Raw genomic sequence first — 8600 nt, 5'->3', positions numbered from 1 at the left:
TTTTGCTAGATATTCTTAATTTTCTCTCTTGGATTTAGCTTTTACCATGGAGCGAACCCAATAGTCTTTCCAAAGTAAAGGGCTCTTTGGTAACCTCTGATTGCAAGAGTCTGCTTAATACTAAACCTCTGATAACTTCATCCGGTCACGCTGTGATTTCTACACCAACGGACGTCAAAGGGGCGAATCTTGTGAACGTGCGCTATGGTTTCAAGGTCAATTACCCTTTAAGTTTTATTTCAAAAATACTCTATAACAGAACATCTGTGATACACCTATTTAAACAGTCGATAAATCATTGAGGAGTTGCCCACTCATTCTTCACATTGGGAAGTTGTCTTCCGTCTTGTTTCTCTTTAAATATCCTGTGTCCAGCAAGAGATTGCATTATCGGTGCACCTTGGTACAGTCATTTCTACGTTAACCATGGATAAACTTTTTAATCGGAACGGAAATGTAAACGTGTAAAAAGCACGAGCAGCTCAACCAAAAGAGCAAACGAACTACAAATGTGCACGAAAATTTAGCAATCCCGCAGGTAGGATTTACTATGCAGCACAAGAACCTCCAATACACATATTTAGTCATGCAATATTTCTACCTGTGTAAGTACATTTCACCTACCACTCTGTTCGAGTTGCATTTCAGCAATGTAAAGGATATCCTTTACGCTGCTTTTATGCGAAATATTTTCCAGCCACGACATCGAACGGCAGGTGAAGTGACAAGCTAAGTATTTTTTAAGTGAAAAGTATTTGGATACATACATATGTACATATCTAATACATTCTGTGCAATAAATAACGTTCAGCGTGTGCTTGGCTGGCACATTAGGGTGGTTCAGTAGTTCTATTTTTTTTTTTTTTTTGGAAAAAGCATTTACTTTTTTGGGACTTTTACTTTCTTATGAACTCTGATTCCTCAGAAAGCTATAATTTGTTCGGTGTGCAACCAAAAACCAAACTGGTTTTACTTCGCTTAGTTTTATAAAGAGAAATATTGAAGTTTCCAAACACCAAAACCATCGTCGTTGATCATTATATCCAAACTCATCGAATTGGCTGGGCTTGCCGGAAAACGGCCCCCGCTCTAGATCCTCGGATCCAAGCACTTGATCAAAACTCTTTGTTGAATAACTTTTAACAGAAGTGCTCGCTCATAAGTTTCAATGATGGGCAATCCTTAAGGAGCAGACTGTATAACTGAAGTTGCATTCAGCATCAGCGGATAAGGTACCTTACATAGCTTTACATAACACCACAATAGAAAATTGCAAAAACACTTTCCTTTCGACACCCGTTGCACGCTTTGGACACTTTGTGTCCCATAGGACACACATGTTCTCTATTCTCGTACTCTACATCGTAGACTTCCTTAAGTGTTGGAGTAAATTGCTGCTGCACTTTGTTGTTGCTGTTGATTGTATTTTCATTTTTCTGCCTTTGTTGTTTAAATAATTAATGGATTTTTGCAACGCACAGGCGGCACCAGCTGCGCCCAAAGCTTGTGCAACTAAACATTCTTAGAAAGCACCTTTGTACTGAGCCACACTCACTGATGCTCCACCTAAATGCAGCTAAACTACACCAAACGAGTGATTTGTTATTTGCTAGCTGAACTCCCAGCAGTCAAGGAAGAGTTAACGCATTAGGATAAGTTATATGTGAGTATATACATACATAAGTATGTATGTAGGGTGGAAGACACTCTCTCTCTGTGTACAAAACGCCGGAAAGATGGCTGTAAGAATGCAGTGGCGCATATGTATCAGAAGTGACTTTGTGAGAAGGAAATATTAATGCCATCGGCATCGCAACGGGGTTATGATACAGTTTATTGGGTCAATGGGTTAAGACTTGAGTCGGTTTGTAACGAACGTTAAGGAATGGTAAAAAGTTAGTTAGTAGTAAAAGGCAAAGGGCACAGAAGAGCTAAAACAAACACATATAGCGGCAAGCAGTAAAAACTGCAATCCTCTGTGTAGTATTTATGTGCTGATGCACTGATTATGCGAATGTGTACATACATTTGTTTGTGTGAGCCGGTTTGTGTAATCGCATGTATGTAGCTCGTAGCACCAGTGGAACTAAGTCATTAAGTATATAAATGGTGTGGCACCAACTGGTTTTTTATTTTTTTTTGAATTGTTTTGCTCCATAGTTCAGATGCTGGTAGCCCTTAGAAGCCGGTTAAGGGAATGCATAAAATGGATGCGTAAATAATTGAGAGAACGTAGTAAATGTATTGAGTGCAATAGTGAAGTGTAAAATATAGCCTCTTAGGTGTAGGAAGTAGGTGAGTAGGTTAAGTTGGTATGTGAGAAATGAATCTTAAATGATTCAAGTTGATTTCGAATGAAAAACGACTTAACTCCCATTGTAAATTTAGCGAGCTGTATAAAATTGAAAAAAAAAATGTAAGGCCAACTGTTTGACATGAGCGTAGAGTACTTGTATTTGTTTTTAACCGATGGATAAGGTTAGTTGTACAGTAATTTGAGCGTTTATCTTACAATCCAGTGAAAGGAACCTAGACGATTTGGGAATTCAATGATTAATTCAAGGACAATCGTGACAATAGTTATGTTCGGCGAGTGCACTAAAGGTGTAGAATAGTGCAGTGCAGAAGCTAAGCAAGTAAACGTGGGTGCCACCTGGAGCAAGCTGCACCGACAGGTCCACGTGGCCATCTCAGGAGCTATGCGCACCTGTTCAATGGATGTCCTTGGTGTCAGTACCGGCATTCCTCCTTTGTATACTCTGAATGGAAAAAGAGGATTGCTGGGGCGCCCTACGGCAGCATTTAAAGTGGAGATCTTCGGGATAATTTGGAGATTCTCAAGCTATTTCTGGATGATCCCGAGTTGTCCTTCTACAACCCCTAGAAGGTAAGAATTCCTGAAAGCGACTGCTGTGGAGCGATAATAACTGCGATTGACGAATCCTTCCAAATATGGTATGCCGACGGGTCTGGGCGCTCACAATAGCGTAGTAGTTGATTTCCACCAAGCCTTAACCGCCGTTTATACCTACTGGAAAAAAAAATTTCAACTCGAATGGGAAAGGCCTGGAAAACGTTGCTATGATCTGATAACCGAAAAAGTAGGTTTAGAAGTGGGACTATTCAGAAAACTTAATTTTAGCAATAAATTTTTAGTTCTTCTAAATGAATAGCATGGTTAAGGTAAATAGAATATTAATGGAGTTTTCGCAGCTTCCCAGATTGGTGGACTATGCCATTACGAACCCTACTCCCACTACAGCGTCTACGACCCCCCTACCCTCAAGGGAAGAGTGGAAACGAGACGCTCGAAGGAGTTGCGAGTTCAACCATGTATACACAGAGGGCCCAAAGCTCGTGTTGGTGGGGGTGTATACTCCGAATACCTGGGAATCTCTCTTAGCAATCTACCGAACTAAAAAAGTGGTAAAGTGTGATATGATATCCCAAGCTGTTATCTACATCTTTACTGACAGCCAGACGGCAATCAAACCCTTACGAAGCAACCGACAACCTCCATGGTAGCCATGAAATGCCGCACATCGCTTAACGAGATGGTTGGGTCATTTCGCCCAAAAGTGATATGGATTCCGGGACACTGTGACATTGAAGGGAACTGCAAGTCCGATGAACTGGTGCGACAGTTGGTAGTATCTGTTATAACAGAGCACTGCCTAATTTTTCAATAACCTGGAGGACCTTAAATGCGTTGAAATCAAGGATCTTTTGAAATTACTGCGAAGTTCAAAATGGTTTAAGGAGGGATTGGGAGCTACTGACTCCACATGCGGCATCACAATGGGCCCTGAGCCTAAGACCGAGGCCACGCAATGAGCGTCTTAATTAAAACAAATGAAAAACTATTGAAGTGGCCACGCTCTGAGCGGCATTTCTGAGCGGATGAGCGGCATTTTTGTATTGCGCCGCTCAGCCGCTCATTGCGTGGCCTCGACCTAAGTGTGTCTTACAGACCGCCGCGATAACCTAACCTACCTAACCTAAATGGATAGCAATGGTATCAAATAGAGTGTAGTAACTCCCCTTCCACTTTCTCTACTTGGAATTTTCGTCACAATATCCTTTTCCCAATACAGTACTTCAAAAAAGTTTTCGACAAAAACCATAAAAATAAAGTGTCCATGCAAGATTTTCTTTTCTACAAAGCGCAAACCTGAATTGGCTGCTATAAGTTTGCTTGTTAAATTTGAAAAAAGGATTACGATTTGGCCATTTTGACAGTCGGCTAGTTGGAAAAGTGGTCCATTTGTTAAGCTTTTAATATTTTTCATTTTTTCCATTCAAGCGCATAAAATAAAATTGTACACAATTTTTAGTCTGACATGCTACTAGACATGCTTTGTACCAAAAGTTTTTCCCATTTGTAATATTTTTGTATGTGAACTTTTCCGTAAGAGAATTTGCAAACCACTGCAATGCCAACAGCAGGAAGCACACTTCTTTTGAAGATAAACAGAAAAATTTATATAAAAAAAAACTTAAAAAAAACACGCACTTCCAAATACGAGTAGCAAATGGTATGGACGCACAAAGCAAACAAAATTGAATATTTTAGCAGAAAACCAAAAAAAAAAATAATAATTGTGTTAGAACAAGTGAAAGTATGCGTTGCGCACCTTTTAAGGGAGCGAACAAAGAGAGGAGTTGAATGTAAAAAATAGTAAATCTGCTGCATTACGAATTTTGCTAGGCACTCCTCGTACTGGTAAGGTTGGAGAAAAAAAATTTTATGTAAAAAATGCGCCTTTAGTATTTTCTACGCTTTGCAGTTCAAATCAATGGAATTGGCGTGCAGCAAAAATGCTCAATCAAGTTTAGGTACTTAGTTTACTTTTATGAAGTCGATTGAGTTTTCCACATTGTTTCATAATATCAGTAAAATGGCAGTAAAATGCAATTTGAAGTGAGCTCACTCAAAAAACAAAAAAAAAAACAAGAAGCAAAAGATTTCTGCTACGGAAACTTTTTTAGCTTTGTGCATTTCAAGCGTTTTCCACGAGAATGCATTTGCGTGACTTGACTTTGCACGTCATGGAAGAGTGCGCAAAATATTGTACAGTGCTTGATATTTATGTAAAAAGAATGAGCTTTGTAAGCGAAAGCTGCACGCCTTAACATTTCTTTTCTGTTTTGTATTTGGTCAAAGCTTTCAATGAAATTAAGTCGCCAGCTTTCAAATTGGCTCACGAAAATGTCATATGTATTTACGATTGTGTCCATATGTTAGGTCAAGTTTGTTTAGGTTTTATTAGCCAAGAGATACTCCAGACCACAAATTTTCTATCGCTTAACCCAATGCTAAGCGTTGTGTCCGCAGATGGTTGGGAATTAGAGGGAGCTTTCACTTAAAATAATTCATATAAAGTGAGGAGAAAGCTTTAAAAAGTTTCACCCCGTTATATTTTGATAATGGCTGCAGTAGATATAGCAGGCAAAACTTTAGCTCCGCGTGCCTTAATTAGGATAAGGGCGTGGGCTATAAATTCGCCCAGCTTTAGATAGCTTAGCGTTAAATGACTTGGATCTCATTAATTTCTCGACACCTAGAAGCGAATCGGGTATAGAAAAAGCCGCGTTATATCAACCCTGGCCAGGCTACTAGTTCTATTTAACTTATTTGCATTTGCATTACACATTGTATGTGCTTTATAATACGTCTGAAATATACCAGCGTTCAATTGAATTTGAGCCATGACCTGGGTTATACATATTTACTTTGCGAACGTCTTATTAGCATAGACCCGCGACTTCTAAAACAGTCACACGATATTGGTGGTCATTTCACGTTACCTCTTCGTGGGATAAACATATCGTTAATGCGGAATGTCTATCGTCATGTCCGATGTGTAGGCAGTAGCGCCGCCCTGCATAGGCCTGGGAAAATTTTGGAACATTTTTTTTTGCCCTTAATCGTATTGCCATTCATATTGTCTTCAGTTTCTTGTCAAGACTTTTACGAACTTGTCCACTAGGATGGAGAGTTTATCCTTACTGGGAATATGCATATTTGGTGGAGTGGTTGCTTTAGACAAACGAAGACACTTCGAAACTCTCTGCAAGGAATCGTGGAGAATATTAAAGTGTGTTTTGCTAGTCTATCCCAAACAAAGAAACGTTTTAATTTGCAAAAAATCTCACAAACTGCTAATTTTCCACAGCATTCGACTAGCATTATTTCAAGATGCAATATAATAGTTTTGCTCTATTAAAAACTTTTGAAATTATCATTAAACGAATATCAGCCAATTTTTCAATTACGAGTAGCATCCAAACGACCAGCCATACTTGTCGCTTATAACATCTTATGACGTATCTCTACGCATTAACCAACATAACCAACTTCTGGTCCCGCCCTAAGTCATAGTAAATTCTTCCTTTGGTTGTTTTTTTCTCGGCACTACAACTCAATCATCGTTTTTAATTAATTTTTGAATTGTCAGGCAACCAAGAAACCGCCACGCTATCTTTTAACAAGCACAAAGTCAAAAGTAATGAAGACATACATAAATAGCAGCAGTAGCCACAAACTCTTTCCTGCAGAGGCAAGATAAACAGACAGAGTCCTGCTAACGTTTATGAACTACAGAGCCGCATAAGTACGAGTACTTCGATGGCATTGTAACGAAGGTAATAAAAGCATTTAAAATGAGAAAGAGTTTAGTGAAATATTTTTAAAAGTGTCTCACTGAGCGAAGAAGCTTATACAATAAGGAAGTGCGAAATAATAGTAGAAATGAGTAGCCACCTGCTGTGTGAGTTAGGAGCAATAAAAATGTATCATTTGGTTCGTAATTAGTTCGTAGTTAAAAATGTGGAAGGAAGTGAAGAAAACCCCCTGAAAGTCGGCCTTTTATAATTTCTCTAACACTCGTATTTGATTTGAGGTTTGACGTTTAAGTTTTGCATTTTAAAATTCGGGCCCGAAATAAATAAGTTTTGATCTTAGCATCCTTAATATTTTACATTGCTAAGATCCATAAGGTCCATTTGGGTTCATGGAACGTACTACTGCTCCTTGACCTTTGCCCGAGCTTAACTTTCAAAGCCATATTCTATCTTTATCTAATGAATGTGCATAATATTTTTTATTTACTCCGATTTTACTAGAGATCCTCCGCAATCCTTACAAACTTCAAACTCATCTCATTCCACAAGCGCGCAATTGGGTCCTTTGCCATGAACAATCTTTCAACAGAGGACTGGCTAGATTGTATCCTTTAGATACAAGGCGCAGTGAATATTTTCACGGTCTGCTCTGAGTAGGATAGCAAGTTACTCGTAGGTCGCGATGTCTCCTACAAGAACCACGATAGAGTCTCGCAAGCAAAAGTGAAAGGTATACAGGAAGTAGCGAATTGGACGCTTACAAATGTAATGTTGCTGGTTTGGATCTAAAGATGGAATGTGGTTAACTGTAGAGCTTGAGCTTTCGCAGTAGCGGCTCCATAGCTGAGATAAGATTGGTTTTCGCCGGATTTCGTAAGAACATTTTGCCGCTTCAAATTCATTGAAGTTGTCATCATCAATGTAATTTGTTAATTCAATTGGCTGTTGTTGATGTATCTCTTATTTTCGACGCACGAGAATGCACGGAAGGAGAGTGTCACTCGTGCACAAATCTCGCCTGGGTAGAAAAGTATTAATTCTTCTATGTTTGCCCAATCATCCGAGAGCATCACTTAGGGAAATCAAGCCAAAAGACATCCTGGCTTTTGAACTCCAGGAACGCGTAGCTCAAAATCTTAAGATTATGGTGATGCTATCATAGTTTCCTTCTCATGCCCGACAGTCGCTTTGGTGACTTGCAGACTCCTATTCAATGAAGATATGAAACTTTTCTCTTAGCCCCTAACGGTCTTAGGGCTCCCAGATCGACGCTTCAGCACCTTCCTCGTGGCAGTGTTGAAGGTGCAACTTTTTTTACAACACCAACATTTTAATTTCGAATCGAGTCTTCGGCCGTTTTTTCGACTTCAATTCCTATCCTACCTGATAACCCGATATTAAAGTAAAATTTGCCGAAATATCTTTTCCAAATTTTTGATATTTGCTAATTAAACAGTACTAATTAAGCTACTAGATAATATGGCCTACTTTTAGGCTGATATATTTCAATTAAAATTCAATTTAAAACTCTTCAAAGCTTTTTCTTTTCATAAATAAGGCCCAGCTTTTAAACTCTGTCTTCCCACATTTCATTTGGTAATCTCCGCCTACCCAAGCCACTAGCTGCGCACCGCTGCCATTTTATTAATATTGAAAATGTATGACAGGAAATATAATTTCCTCTTATTTTCACCAAAGAATCATTGCTTTTCCTCGCCATACTGCAGGGCTTGTGTGTGCCCTTCGTCCTGAGTTGCACTTAAATTATTGCAATAGCGCAGCATCCTGTAAAACCAGCTGTGGCTGCTTACACCGGCTACCGCCAAACTGCCAGCTGCAACTTCCATGCAAAATGCTTTCTGTGCAGCTAAAGTTCGTTTAATGTGTTGCCTGCGTACGTGTGTGTGTTTTTTTTTTTTTTTTTTTTTTTTTTTTTTTTTTTTTTTTTTTTTTTTTTTTTTTTTTTTTTTTTTTTT

The sequence above is a fragment of the Rhagoletis zephyria genome, unplaced genomic scaffold (assembly GCF_001687245.7).
Source record: "Rhagoletis zephyria isolate East Lansing unplaced genomic scaffold, Rhagoletis_zephyria_1.1 Rzeph_scaffold_06384, whole genome shotgun sequence".
NCBI classification, from domain to species: domain Eukaryota; kingdom Metazoa; phylum Arthropoda; class Insecta; order Diptera; family Tephritidae; genus Rhagoletis; species Rhagoletis zephyria.
Note: the sequence above shows the minus strand (reverse complement) of the source record.